Source organism: Brienomyrus brachyistius, chromosome 12 (genome assembly GCF_023856365.1).
Source record: "Brienomyrus brachyistius isolate T26 chromosome 12, BBRACH_0.4, whole genome shotgun sequence".
Lineage (NCBI taxonomy): Eukaryota > Metazoa > Chordata > Actinopteri > Osteoglossiformes > Mormyridae > Brienomyrus > Brienomyrus brachyistius.
This window is the reverse complement of record NC_064544.1, coordinates 24,101,559-24,117,655: the sequence shown is the minus strand read 5'-3', so window position 1 is coordinate 24,117,655 and position 16,097 is coordinate 24,101,559.

The window sequence follows — 16,097 nt, the reverse complement described above, 5'->3', positions numbered from 1 at the left end:
TGGGGACTGAAAAAATGGTAACAGGTTTTTATCACATAGGGAGGACATTTGATCCCCACAACATAAGGTATACCTGGACCCAGAGGTGGAGATTTCAGGTCCAGAAAGTACAAATCCAGTCCAGGATTTTTCTTCAACCAACCAGTTGAGTATTCTGTGACTTGTGACTCTTGAGCAGTTGAGCATAAAGAGTCACAAGTCACAGAGTACTCAACTGGTTGGTTGAAACAAAATCCTGGCCTGGATTTGTACTTTCTGTACCTGAAATCTCCACCTCTGGCTGGACCACACCCACACATACAGACAATCTATCAACCAGATTCTTGCTGCTAAAGTCCCTCTTATGACCATGTTAAATTTGCCCTTAATCCCTACTGTGGTATTCAAACAAACATTTTGTGGGTACTACATATGTGTTAATGCACAACAAGCTGTGCATTATTCGCTTTTAAACACACAGCTGCAGAGGTATTTTTCAGCCATTGTTTTATTAATTTTCTTTGTACCTTCTGGAATTCATCTGTGTTATGGGTAAAATCCAGCTTATTTAGTGTTTACTGATTATTAATACCGGACTTGCATACCATTTCCTTTAGGCAGGTTAACCTGGACTTTGAAGTATGACTAGACTACAAATTCATTACATCTGTAAATCATGTCCTGAGCCTCAGCCTGAAGCACTGTTGTTATCTGAGTGATTTGTAGCAATTTCTTTGTCGTGTCCGTTAATTGTGTAAATTGTGTTCCATGTTTGAAATTAAAGATTGTAATTGTGCCTTGATTTACTGCTGTAATTCATCTGACTGCCACTATGTCTGCAGTTATAAGAATTGAATCACCACCCTTCTGACCAATCAGATTTGAGAATTCACCAGCGTCATGGTATAAATGTTGTTAATACTTTTTATACATTTATCAACAACACATCCACACTGTATATTACAACCAGACTGTGCTGGATTATTTTCTTGTTTTGCCTTAACTGTGTATGCATCTGCAGTATGTATGAAATTAATTGACAACCAGAGACAAATTACTTGTATATGTGAACATATTTGGCCGAATAAACCTGATTCTAATCCTTAAGGCAGGCAAAACAGCCACAGATCCTTTTAAATGTGCTGAAGTTGGACAATTACTTGTACAAGCTTCCTTAACTAATACTACTATTAACAATTTCATGCCAATTTGTAATCTTCCTGTTTTGAGTAAAATTTTAAAGAAAGTTGCCTTCAGTTTTCCATCAGATTACTAAATTCTATATAACAACAACAATAACAATAATAATAATAATAATAATAAAAATAATAAAATTCTTTATTAGCTTACACTTTATATGTCTTTTGAACTTGTTATTCTTTGTACTGTATATATATATATGTGATTCATTGACTAAGGAATGCTTAAATGCCCATTCAAGTGTTTCCAAAATGTCATATTATACATTATATATATATATATATATATATATATATATATATATATATATATATATATATATAGTGTATTGTATAGGTATTTATTTATTTATTATTTATTAAAATTCACTTATTTATTTTTACGTGTTCATTCCTTCTTCCTACACTGTCTTTGACCTCTGGCTTTGTGTCTTATTTTAATCCCATATATGAAGTACTTAGGCATGCATTTCTTGCTACATAAATAAAGCTTATCATTATATTATTATAAATTGTAAATAGCATGCCGAGTAAATCTTTCTGAGCCTCTGTGGCGTCTCACAGCCTGTGTGGTGTGACCTAATCGCAGGTGTGATTCATTGACTAAGGAATGCTTAAATGCCCATTGAAGTGCTTCCAAAAGGTCATATTTTACAGGAAGATTAAGCACTCCGTCCATAATTTATGTAAATGTCTATGTAAGGTGCTAGTGCCTGCTGAAATGGGAACGGCCAAGCTGATTTTTCTTCTGTATCCGCACATTTGAAACATCTTTTTTGCCAGTTTCAAATGTTTAAAACACTCATTTGAACTGCATTGAACAAAATGATACTGATGGCTTATCAAAAAATAATGCTTCAATATATCCAGCTGCTTAAGTGATTTGCATAGAAATTAAGGCTGCTAGTTATTTAATTTTTTTATTTCCTCTATTTCCTTAAGTGTTATAACACCAACTGTCCCTTTGCTTTTAATGTTCCTATTTACCACAAAAGCCTTAATTGGTGAATATAACTTTCAACCAAGACAATTTTAACTTCTAAAAGCTATCAAACCTGTTGTAATTATGTCTAAGAAGGAAAAGACAGTCCCGTTATGACTACAGTAAGTTCTCTTATGAGGGGCAGCCTGCATTGTGTATCATAAGATGAAGGTTAGGGTGTCGTACTGCACAGCGCACCAGACATGGATCATCAATCAGTGATATCACATCAGCAGAGAAAAGAGTCACAAAGGCGACGCGCCTCAGCAAAGCACAGAGCACTTCAATAAGCATTATCTGTCTTAATTAGTCTGCTTATTAATCGTGTGGATACTGTGATTGAATAGATACAAATTGTATATTGAAAAAAAAAAAAACATCAAATGACATGGGTGGAATATCAAATCAATTAATCAGGATTGTGTCTGTTCACCAGTACTGCCTGTAGAATTACACAATGGCATATACTGTATGGTTTCATTCACTATGGTGGTGATACCTCTCCTCCTGCTCACTAGATTCCTTAAAAGGTATTAATGTATTTTGTTCATTTTCAGCTGCAAACACCATCTAATTTATTAACACTTCAAATAAAACAGCTGTTTCAGCAGAGATTCATGAATCCTGTACAGTGACAAATGGGAATTAAAAACTGATCTTGAAATCAAATACTGTACATGCATCACAATGCATGGATAAATACCAGTTTAACGTAACCTTTGCACCCTGAATGCATAGATTTAATTACACTGTGTGTGTGCACTACAACCTGTTCAGCCAGACTGTGGGAGGAAACCTACCTATACATACACACACACACACACACACAGACAGTGGACGTGGGAAATGGACCTTGCCTGCTACCAGGAGGTGTGAGAACATAAATCTACCCTCACTGCCATCCTCAAACGCAGGGGCTATATAAACAATATTAAAAACTCACAAAAAAATGAAACACAATAGCTAGAAAAAATATTTTTAAAAATACCCGATAAAATGGGGGTTTGGGGTTCAGCTGAAATGCACCGACAACAGGCCGTGCCTTTGAATTATCCCTGAGCAGCCGTCTGCACCGGCATCAGAAAAAGGTCCTTGTTCCAGGTGTAAGCGATCCATGGCTAGCATGGATCGGCTCTAATCTTCACGCAGCTTCCCTGGTTGCCCAGAAAAGAATCTCCTAGCAAACAATCCAAATGCCACCTTTCAGGTGGATAGAGGGAAGGGAGAGAGGAGAAAAGGGCAGGAAAAAATAACCAAAACTACGGATTACTATGGGACTAAGTCTGGGATGAGTCTTGGAGAGAATTGACATTATCCCACATGACAGCAAACCCAATCAGCTAGAGGGCTTTGTGCCCTGTCTCAGGATGTGGAAATGGTTCCGAAGTTTCTTTTCCAGGAAAACGGGGGAGTGAGATGGGGATGCCTGAGCAGAGGAAGGCTGTGACTCTTCACACACGGATTTTGGGAATCCGCTGGCACCTGGAAGCTCAAGATCTTGCTCTCCTGTGGCTTCGGAAAAGCCTGAAACCCCAATATAATTGGCAACTATGCTGGATCCCCACCAGTCAGTGTTTGGATTTGCTTCATAACAAATTGTTAAATATTCAAAAATATATTTTGGAATGCGTGTTCCAGCTTTTTGTGCAAGCTACATAAATAAAGATTAATCTCTAATGAAAAACTTGAATCCCAGTATGAAAGCGAGCTGTCAGTAGCACAATGCTAACCAACCAATATTTTCCATACACCTCTCATTAGTGTCAGCTGCCTCCACAGTCAAATAAAATATGGATGAATTTGTGTTTATTGCAAGCTTCAAGCCGACATGCATTGTATGTTGGGAAAATGACATTGTCTTCTGTGATGCATGTCTGATTGTCATCGAAGCATCACTGGAAACTACCACGTTCAGTTCCATGATTCCTTATTCTTCAGTGGAAAGGATTCCTTCCACTAATAATACGCTGTACCATGCAGTATAAAATTTCAGGTTTGATAACTACATTTAAAATATTCTCATCCCTATTCTCATTTCACCAAAATACCTTTTAAAATTCAATAAAGGTTATTCCACAACAAAGTGTAAAATTTAATGTGAGTGGATAACAAATGTCCATGTTCAAAAAGCAGTTAAATTAAATAACAGAAATGTATTGACTTTAAACTGCATGCACACCATTCATTAAAGCAAACTTAACTGAATTCTGCTCTAACAAACTACCTTAACAAAGGAACAGATCTGAATTCTCCTGGATGAAGAATGAGGCAGATTCTCAAGGTGAAAATATAACATAGAAAGAGCTTTTAAAGATGCTGCTCCAGGACAGAATTATACAATGGTCTGGGTTGTGGGAATGCCGGGAGAAAGGTCCAGCATCTCTGGGTCCTGAAGGATAAGGAAACTGCTGAGAGAGGTTCACTGTCAGGCTTTAAAGGCCCGGTTGAGGCTGAAGGGGGGGGGGGGGGGGGATTCTGTATGTCCTGAGATCATGGTGCAAGCATGGGCTATGTGGAAAGGTGCCACCATGAAGCCATCATGGAGGGGGGGAACCAGAGTTTTTTTTTTTACTGAAACACACATCTTAAAATTAAATGGTACCTGAGGCTACAAGGGAGGCTGGGGAAGATGGATGGTTGGCAGTGCAGGCCAATGCAGCAGATAATCTACGAGGAGACTTAACACTGCCGTCCAGAGAGCCCTTCCAGCCTGAGCTCTGCTGCCAAAGAGAGGAAACTGAATCGGCACTTGCCCATTGTGCCAGGCTGGCTCATACATTACTGGCTCAGCTGACTCAACTCTGACTGCTGTAGAAGGGACTCACGTGGCATTTAACTCATTGGGTCCAAAAACTCATACAATTAAGAAACAAGAACCAAGCCAAATAATGTGGGATAAGTGGAGGAAATGTACAGTTTAGTCCAGTGATGTTTGCGCAGTGTTAATTCCAATGACATTTGTAAATGGAGATTTTTCATTGAAAAAATGAGACGGCAATAACATTTTAATTGACTTATGATGCCAAATATGATGACAAAACGTACGGACACTTTCGTCAACAAATGAAAATGAGACAATAATACCAGGAAGAGATGAAATTGAATAAATTCAATCAGAAGTAGTACCTTCAATTAGTGTTGATTGTAGTGTTATTGCTGTGATGGGCTGGCCCCCCATCCTGGGTTGTTCCCTGTCTCATGTCCATAGCTTCCGGGATAGGCTCCGGACCCCCGGCCACCCAAAAGGATAAGCAGATTGGAGAATGGATGGATGTATGGATGGATGTAGTATTATTGTATAGTGAATAATTTGAGTTCTTGCAGTTCTCTCTCTGTAAACTCTATCTGTGCTTGGCTTGGACAAACTTTATTGTTTGGAACCCCCCCTCTCGCCAATTTTATGGTGGGGACCCCCTCCCAGCTCAGCGATTTTTGCCGACAAGATTTAAAAATACCTGAATGGTGTTGCTTTTGAAAATACTGTCAAAACACCTTATACCGCTGAGTAATATCTGGACAATGTGACAATATAAAAGATTAGATACCATCCAAGTCTATTGTTATAAAACAACATATAAAATATAAAATAATAATTAACTGCATTGGATAGAAAGCCAAACAGAATCAGGGGATAAGATGTGTACATATCACTCCCTCAGTATTCTGAAGCTCATTTTCACACATGAAGACTTTCAAAAGCATATGGAGAGGACTTCCTGCTTCAACGAATACAATCCTATTTTTTTAACAGAATACAGCAGTGTGTATGTGTGCGTTTGTACCTGTACATGTTTCTTTTTTCCTTTTTTTATCTATTCTCTGGAACGACCATGTCCTGTTTGCAAATTTAGCATTTAAGCTTCTCAGCATTTCTCATCAGCATTGAAAGTCATTTCACAAGAAAACCAAAGTAAACCTCTAATTAGCAAAATCTTATGCCTAGGGCTCGTGTAAACAAATCATTGCAAATTTAATAGTGACCCCACTGAATTCCAATTAAAAACATGAAAGGAGTGTGATTAAGCAGGAATACAGCTGCCTCTTGCAGCATTGTATCTGAAGAGTGTTCTGTGATCCAGTGATGCCAGGTGTTCAGGCAGGTGCATGAAGGTAAGCGCATGTGGATGAGATTCTGCTGGACAGCAGAGGCAAATCCCACTATTTCATTTTAGCTTCTCAAGGAATTTGGGGATTAACTGGTTTACCGAATTACAAGATAAGTGAGCATCCAATGATTTTGTTTATTAATTAATTAATTGATTGATTGATTGATTGATTCATTTATTAATTTCTACTAAGTCACAAAGTCTGCAACCCTGTAAAGAATAAACGGTTAGAAGAGGAAACCCAACTGTGTTCATTGAAAGTCTTCTGGAATGAGAGGGGAATAAATATGACAGATTTTGTGGGGTTTAACCTCAGTAACCACATGCAGGTCACTTTGTTCTTAGTGTCACGAAGACCAAGGACCTGCCTGTGGAACCTTGAGGCAAAAAGAGGACAAAGGTCATTTGAGCTGTCCCAGAATCACATTCAATTTAAGAATATAAAAAAATATATGGCTATAAATCTTGATTTTGTTCCACCCCCCCCCGTTGCCACTCACCCTCATGGATGTATTGGCAGCTGTACCTGATTCTCCTAATTGATCAGGCTACTTAACTGGACTAGCCAGCTTCCCCAATATGAGAAACTGCTTGACTTATGTCTGATTACTGAGTGTCTCAGATCCCTGCTTTGTGTTTCTCTCTTTACCCTGCTCACTGAGTGTGTGTCCCGATCCTGAGTGTGGGTACTCATTCTGCAGTGTCGGTGCATGTGCCGGCCTTTCCTTTCACCTCCAGGACTCCCTGTGTGTGTTTCCTTCTGGTTTCTCGACCATTGCTTTCCGTCCCTGACTGTAACTCTTGCCCTATGATTAGGTTACTGGTTTGCTCAGATTTTGGGTCCCCTACCCCCAAGGTATCTCATTACAATGAAAATATTCCGAACTGAGGCTTTGGATAAGAAAGGCAATGTTGGTGAAGGGAGCAAGTGACCAGGTTAACACTGAAATGCTGTCTGAAGACCGCTAAGCTCTTCCTCAGTATACATGGCAAGATGGAAGTGACTTGAAAGGCCACCATTACACATGTTTTGGGTTTGCCGAGGTCACAGACCCAGAAACCGCTTGGAAGACTGTGTTGTGGTTTAAAGTTGAACTTTAACCTTAATGTTAAGTGCTGTGCTTCATATGACATCACTTATAGGGGATAGCCGAAACCAAAGATAATTTCAAACGTATATACCGTAACATTCGTGTACATACACATGATCAAGTTTAGTTGATAAATTACGCCCAGTAAGACATTACCAAGATTAAATACAGTATTCAATAAAGCGCAATGAAGAGTATTATAAACACAGTACTTGAAATCTCTCTCTCTTGAATGAAAGGGCTTCTGACATTTTATCGTAAGATGATAGGGCAATGAAAAAAGATCATGTATTCAGGGATTATGTGGCAATGAGAATCATGCTTTGTAATGCATTTTTATAACAGCCGTTGTGATAATGCGGCAATGAAAGCAATCAGCGAGGGTCAGACTGGATGAGAGTTCTACGGTTAGGGATGGATATGGGGCCAAGGCATAGTAGGTGTGACTTGGCTGGTGAATTTCACCATGTCACAGTGTGGACTTGCTTGGCGTGCTGTTTGAAACTTATGAACCATTTATTTCTGGAATTTCCTTATTTTGGCCTGTGGTAAACAGCAGATAACTGAAACTCCAGTTGATGAAATCATGGATATAGGGGTCCCAGTGAACACCCAATTACCCACTCATGTCAAGATCGTGCTGGCAGAATCTTGCTGTCAGGTTGTGTTTCCAGAAACCGGGCCTGGGGAACTGGTTTCTCTTGAATAAAAAAATTTAAATGAAATACTGGAGCAGAAATTCAGTCAAAAAATGCTTTTAGGGTAGAATCATGTTCCAGTAGGAAACTGAACCAAAACACAGAAAAGAAATTGCTGGTAAACAAGAAAACCAGTATTCCTTAAAGGCCCAGTCACGGAGCAAACATAAATCCCAATGATATATAGGTTGACCTGGAAATTGCTGTCTACCACTGTTCTCTATCTGACTTGGCAGAGAAGGAGTAAATTTGCATAGAGGGATATTCAAAGCTCCTGCAGACTTATCCACATACCTGGAATGGGTCGTGACACATCACTCCTATTTTCAGCATCTGCCTTTTTGTGCCACAGTAGCCCTTCTGCTGGTTTGTACAACACTGGATAGCCTTCATTTACACCTTGCATCGATGAGATTTAGCTGCCCAACACCCTGGTTGTAATTTTGCCCTTCTCAGACCATTCTCAATCGGTACCCACCATGGCTGACCAGGAGCACCCAACAAGTCTTGCTGTTTCGGACACAGTCATCTGGCCATAAATATTTGACCCATACCAAAGTTACGCCTTAATCCCTGCCCATTATTTTCCACATTCAACACGTTGACTATGAGTACCAAATGCTAGCTTACTGTCTAATATATCCCAGTCCTCAACATGCACCATTATTCCCTTTACTTGGGGGTAGTCATAGTGTATTGGCTCATCAGTATATATTAAGTCACATAATCCTTAGACATTGAAACAGCTGTATAGTGTCGGGATGAGTACCCTGCTCAAACTCAGGAGTGTGAATGCAGAGATTTCAGGCTACACTGTAACCCCTGCAAGAAGATTCATGGCAGCACATAGACATGCAATATGGACTTGGGTTTATCACCCAAAGGAAACCCTTTGCCATAATTATAAAAAAATGCAGCCAATCTCATCTGCCCCTGCCTCTGTGACCACAGCTGTCTTCTTCTGACATATGAGTACTGCTGTACCACTGGGGGGAGCTGACACAAGGTAATGGGCCATGTGTCTGGGGACATTTTCGCCAAAGTCTCCAGATCGCGATCGAACTGACTCCATCATATACGTGAAATGAACTGCTCATAATGATCCCTGTAGTCACTGAGTCATTGACAAGTCAAACTCAACATCAAGCAGTTTATTTTTTCTTTGTGTCATAAAGCAGCACTTTGCGCTCTGTGACTAATGCTCCCCGCACACTCGCATATTTGATGTCCACTTTACTAAGCACACAGCACGCCCTGTACTGATGTGAGTGTGCTGGCTGTGAGCACACCACCCTGCCTGAATCAGCCAGCTGAATTATCATTCTAATTTAAAGGACACATTCATTTGCCATTCTCATCCACCCGCGGGTTTATGGCCCAATTTTGCCACAGTACACGTACTTCATGTAAGAATGTTTCTGCATAATGACCTTGATGATTGTGAACCTTAACTGAGAAACAAAATCTATCAGCCTGACAGCTCCAAACATAACTCCTTTCTTTCTGCAACAAGTGAAGTAGCATCAATGGTATTTAATTGGATTAATCAAGTAGTGGTTGTACAAGTCGAATGGTAAGTTTACCGGTGACATCCAATGGTAGGTGACTGTTGATTCCTTACAATGACTTTTTTTTCTCACCCTCAAAATGTGAAACAAGGCACGCTTCCACCATAATGAGATGCTCTCTGGAAGTAAAATCCCCATCTAAATAGAACACTGTGTTCCATTTGCATTCACAAAGTGGTGTGGGAGTCTGAGAAAACAGGATTTTCTCTTCTGTAACATTTAGCACAGTGCATCAAGGATCACTTTATGTAGTGGGACTAGATGTTCTGAATGATTATTACAAAATATACGGACTGAGGGAAATGTGGAGCTCTGACTGTTAATGATCAGGGATAGGTTCAGCCGGACCATTTTTGAATGAAAATTCTCTTAGCTCTTTTATTTCTTATGCTTCAAAGTGTTTCGATTGGAACAGCATGTGAGGTTAAAAAACAGCACCATGGACAGTTCACACATAAACCCGATACATTTTAGAGACCTAGACAGAGTGGCTCACCTTTAAACCTTAATCTTAACCTTAACCTTAAACAGTACCTTATAAAGGCTTATTAAACACACTGTAAACTGACATATTACTGACATCAGTCATTGTAACAATGATAATCAGTGAAACAAAAATTGGTAAAAGTGTCACTGATTCTTTTTAAAATGGAGCCAATTGAATGTCCACTGCAATCTAAGGCTCAGAGAAAAGTCCTCTTATCTTATTTATTGTCTACTATTACCAAATATTGTGCACATTATGAATTATCCGTCTCTCAATATTAGTATCTTATGACAATGGAACTATTTGAGCAAGGAAATCAGCCCTGCTGAGAGGTCAGAGCAGGCCACCTCTGACTGCTACCATTGAAGGCTGTTATTTGTGGTCTGTAAATCTTCCAGGTGTCACATCACGCTACTTCGTGGAATTCCTCCCTACTAATCTGTACAGCCTCTGGTCCAAGATGTGTTGTTAACCTGTTGAATATGAAGTAAGCCACAGTCTTCCCACCCAAAACCATTTCACCTGCCTCCTAAGTTTCCATTCTGTCAAATACATTGATTTCTGTTCCTTTACAAACAGTTAACCTTAATGGACAAGAGTGATCTTGTATCAGCAAGCATCTCCGGATTGGTTACTTGTATCAATAATCATGCCTTGATTGGTCACTTCCATCAATAATCATGCCCTGGTTGGTCACTTAAATCAATAGTCACGCCCTGATTGGTCACATGTATCAATAACCATGTCCTGGTAGGTCCCTCGTATCAATAAGCATCCCCTGGTTGGACACTTCTATAGTAGATGAAGAACGTCACATGGACAGGACGTGTGAGCAATTCCCATCATTTGGTTGCCTCACTCCCTGGTTCATTTTGTCTGCTTTGCTGCCTGACTTACAACAAACACCTGTGAAAAGAAGTAATACATACAAATTTACTGTAAACAGTTGCTTCAGGCACTGCATTCTGTGCCCTAGAATTTTTACACCGCTGTCAGATCACTTTATCGTCAAACGCTTCATCATATCCACTCTTTTGGCAAACGTAAGTGTCATTTTGCTCCCCAGAGGAGGGCAATTCAATAGAATCTGTACATCTAGTCCAAAAAAAAAAACATGTCAGTGAAGAAAAAGAAATCAGCTTCATTATGTCATTAGGGCCAAAATGGTACTATTACATGCATATGAGTATGCATGAGATTGTACGAGTATGTATGTCAGTCCCAAATCATATCTAATTAGGTGTGGTTGTATCATTCAAGTAAAGTACTTCTTTGGAGACTCACAACGAAACTCTGCTATAATAATAGTGCTACGAAATATATGACAAAGTCACAGGAAATTGTCATAAATCAAAGACAACAAGAAATAAAATGGATAATTATTCAAATAAAACAAATGTTAAACAGCAGATTATAGAGAAAATTTTTGAGAATTTTTACTTCAGGAGGAGTTATTTTTTACTGCTAAAGTCTGAATAACAAACATCAATAACAACAAACATCATTTCATCCTCAGCAGTTTATTTAGTTTTGCACTTCTACTATTTTACTATTTACCAGCATAGAGTAAATTTGGAAGTAAACCCTGAATGTATTACAGGATGCGCAATCACATGATGGGGACAATTTATACTCTGAGAGGAGATCCACAGAAATATTCAGGGTCTACAGTACAATACTGAGGATGAGAATTAAGCCTATGACCCTGGATATGTGTGCAGGTGCTTTATAATAATTATATTTTCTTCTACAAAGCAAGGATAGACTGTATTAAAAAAATAACTATAGATCCTGTCTGACAAGTCAGTGAGCATAACCACATACACAAGGTCATTGGCCAGGAAATGTAGAGATCATTTAGAGATAATTGATTTAAGAGGTGGTAAGAAGATTAATGTATATACTTCCCCAACAAGAAAAAAAAACATGCCTGCACAAGGTTTTAAAAAATAAAATTGTTGAATGGAAAATATGTTTATTACATTAATCCTCTTAGTTCAGGTTCGGTTCGTCCGGCAAATTAAGTTTGGTGGATTTTGCAGGATATTAGAAGATGAAAGTACAGGTCCAACAGTACACATATCAGCAGGAATGGAAATGCTATTGTTTTACTATGATTTTTCAGAAGGACTGACAGAAATGGAAATGTAGAAGGAGTAATGAGAGATCACTGTGACTGGCTTTAAATGGATGCTTATGTGTTTCGTAACCCCTTTGTTTGCACATATTGTTTGGTCAGAAAGCACATCCTTTAACATCAATGAAAAAAGAAGCAACACCTACGTTTCGGGGCTAGTACCTAGTTTATGAACTAGAGGTATTAATTAGAGTTATTGATGGGATTAAATTTCAGAAACACAGAAAGATTTGGTTTTAAATGTCTTTAAATATTAATAATGCCTTTCATTGAATTTATTTGTCATTTGCACACTATTCATTTTTATGATACAGTAATCCCCCCCCCCCCCATGACCTACTGTATGGCAGATAGCGAAACTGTGGACAATGACAAACAATCTTTGGACCGCAAATACATACCGTGATTTTAGTGTATTTCATATTTTGTGTATTTCAAGTTTATTTGATAAATTATGCACAGTAAAATATTACCAACATTAAAACCAGGAATAAGGTACCTTGCACATACTGTAACTATACAATACTGTACTCTCTCTTTAGCAATTAAGAATGATCATATTTCAAGGAATGGCAGAGCAATGAAAATTCTGCTTTTTATACCCCTCAAAGGACGAAGGAAAAATAAAAAACAAAGGCTGCAGTAACATACTTTACAATGAAATATATTGTATCATGTACCCATACATAACCTGTAATGAGAATATTTTATTTGTTGAAAAATCCCTTGGCCTGTTGTGGGTCCTCGCCGGCTTACAGCCTGTACCCGCTTCTCTCACGGTTTGAAACTATTCTAAATCTTATTCGGACCACAGTAAACTGCATACAGGGGTAACCTAAACTCTAAGATATTTCATAGACCTGCCACTAAGAACTATTTTTCGATCAATTAATCAATCAACTATTTGTCAGATTGGTCGATTAATCTAAATGAATGAATGAATGAATTTTCCTCCAGAAACCCAAGGGTACTAGATGAGATTTCCTTTTAAATCTCACTTGAAGTCGTTATAAAAATGAGAATCATCTCACTAAATTCCCTCCAAAAGCTGGGGGTGTATTACATGTTTCTTTGTTGCCTGACTCTCTTTAAGATGACATTAAGATGCATAAGAAATTGAATGATTAAATTGCCTTTGCAGGAGTGACTTCGGTTAGAGTATTTAGATGATCTAGATTATCGGAAGCGCTCGCGTGTTGTGGGATCTCACCCACTCTTAGTGGTGGCTAACCACCCCCCCATCACCCTCCCCCCAATGAGTGCTCACAGTGACCCTGGCCGTCTCCTTGCTGTTTCAGCATACAATAGAGAGATGACATTGGAGCCCCCCTCCCAAACCCAAACTTGGTGCACAAACAACATGGGGGGGTAATTACCACATTTGTTGGCTAGCACTGCGAATAGGAATAACATACCCCTGGCATAAGCAAACAGATGCAGCTCTGTGTGGGGATCGAAATTTACATCATATTTCCTGCTGAGCCAATGCTGTTTAGCAGAACATTCAACTTGAACATTCAAAACTTTTCTGAAACAGTGCCAAGTTCACCAGGACACCATCCACTAACTTCTAAGTTCTATGTCTTCCTTCTATCACAGGCTGTTTCAGTCCTCCTTGGCCTGTGATTACGCTTAGACACTTTCAGAAATTCATAAGGACAAATTTTCTGTTCAAATACTCTGAATGAGCTCTTCGATCCTCACTGTGAATATGGCAATCAGTCTGCAGTGAGTCACTGCATTGGGTGTCAGCAGACAGTGTCACAGTAACCTTAGCACCAATGACAATGGCAAGCCATATACACTGAACATGCATCTCTTGTTATAAAGGAAAGCCTGACTGATACAGTACTTTGCATATTATAGAGACAGGGCAGTCTCTGGCTCTGTGGGTTAGGACTGCACCTGTGACCAGTTGTTGGTTCAAATCCCTTGGCTGGCAGAGAAATGATACAATTCCACCGTGAGCAACACCTTTAACCATAAATTCTCCAGGAATACTCTTTGTCCCTGCTAAATAAATATTTATTTTAAGAATAGCCCAAGAGATACAAATTCTGTTGCCATTGTATCTGCTAGCTGTTGGGGCACTGAAGTCACAGCACAGAGATGTTCACCAGACAGCCTCGTACCCTGACTCCGGGTCCATCCTTGCCATAACATACAGACTCACTTCCAAAAGGCCTGCGAACTGGGAGCAGGAATTTCCATGCCCAACGTCTGCCAGACAAGTCTGAACGCGCCATCGCCCCTTTCAGTGGCGCCTGACCGGGGCACCAGACGGGAAACTCGCAGACGACGGAGCACGGCACGTGGTGAGCGGGTTCGGATCCCACATGCGGTTCTGGCACTGGCAGGCACCTCTGGGGCCTTCCACATTCCACCTGAGTTACTGCATACCTGCTCAGCAACCCAATGGGGTGTTGCTATGTTCTGCATTTTAAAACTGCTTATCCCAAACATTCACATCTGCTCCCAGTCTGCAGTCATTCAAAATGAAATGGGGACTTTTCTGTCCTAATATTAGAAACTATTAATAAGGAATTAGATATAAATAAAGCACAACATAATCTATTGTCTTTCTGCTAAATCCCTATAGATAATTACATATTGTATTTTCTTACAGAAGAATCACAAGAATCTCTCCGTGTTATTTTTGAATTAAGTAGGAAAGTAGGAAATTGATGCTTTTGTTTTCCACAATGGTTTGTAACATGCTACTCAAGGCAACTGTAAGACTGAGAAACATCTTGGTTATATTTTACCCATCTGGTATTTCTACTGGCAAAAGATGGACTTACAGTCTTCCGTGAAATGTGCAGAAATTAAAATGATTTATCCTACCGATGCTGCTGAATCAACCATACCAAAAGATTATTTTAGGAAATAGACTAAATAGACTGCCTTAGAATGTCCTTATTCTTTATTGATTAAAATCCCTCTTTCCATTTAAATACAATTTTTTTGTACTCGTTGTACTCTATAAGGTTAATTTCTTTCAACTTTATTTCTTTGAACTTTAAACATTATCATGATACAAAAGGTACAAATGTTGGTCTTGATCTTAATATGCCCCCAACCAACACCCCCATCCCCTTTAATACAAAATATAATGTAAATAAATAAAGAAAATAAATAGTATTAACAATGAGAATATACTGTCATGGAAACCAGAACAGAAAGGCATGGATCCAGAGATGCAAGCCCAGGTACACTTTATTTGCGCAGCAAGCCAAGCTAAGGCACCAGAAGGGATAGGCGAAAGGCAAGGCGAGGGACAGGCAGGTAGGTCGTAATCCGGGGAAGCAATCCGACACGGAGGCACGGGACTGGACCACACAGGGGTACGGGGACGGGACGTGCCGGGCTCGGCGGGGAAAACGGGTCAGGTGCGGGAACGGGTCTGGAACGGGAAGGAAAAACAGGTAAGGCGAAAACACGGGGCAAACAGATCAGGTTAGGAATTCGGGTAAGACGATAGACAAGAAAGTGCTCGGCAAGGCTAGAAATCATTAGCGCAATACTTCGCGTCTGGCTGTTGCGACTTGGCTGTCTTTATCCTCCCTCTCATTAAGTGTAACACTCTGCAGCTTGTGGTGCCCGCCTGTGTGGGCGTGATAGTACCCCCCCCCGACGGCCACCTCCTGGAGGGCGCGGGGCGGGCCGGGTGGGGTGGGCACGGTGAAAGATCGCTTTGAGCTCGGCGTTGGTCACCGCGCTGGCCGGCATCCAACTACGTTCCTCCGCGTTCGCTCCCTCCCAGTCGACCAGATATTGGAGCTGACCGTGTCGCCGGCGGGAGTCAAGGAGCGAGCGGACCTGATGAGCGGGGTCCTCCTTCGGTAAGACC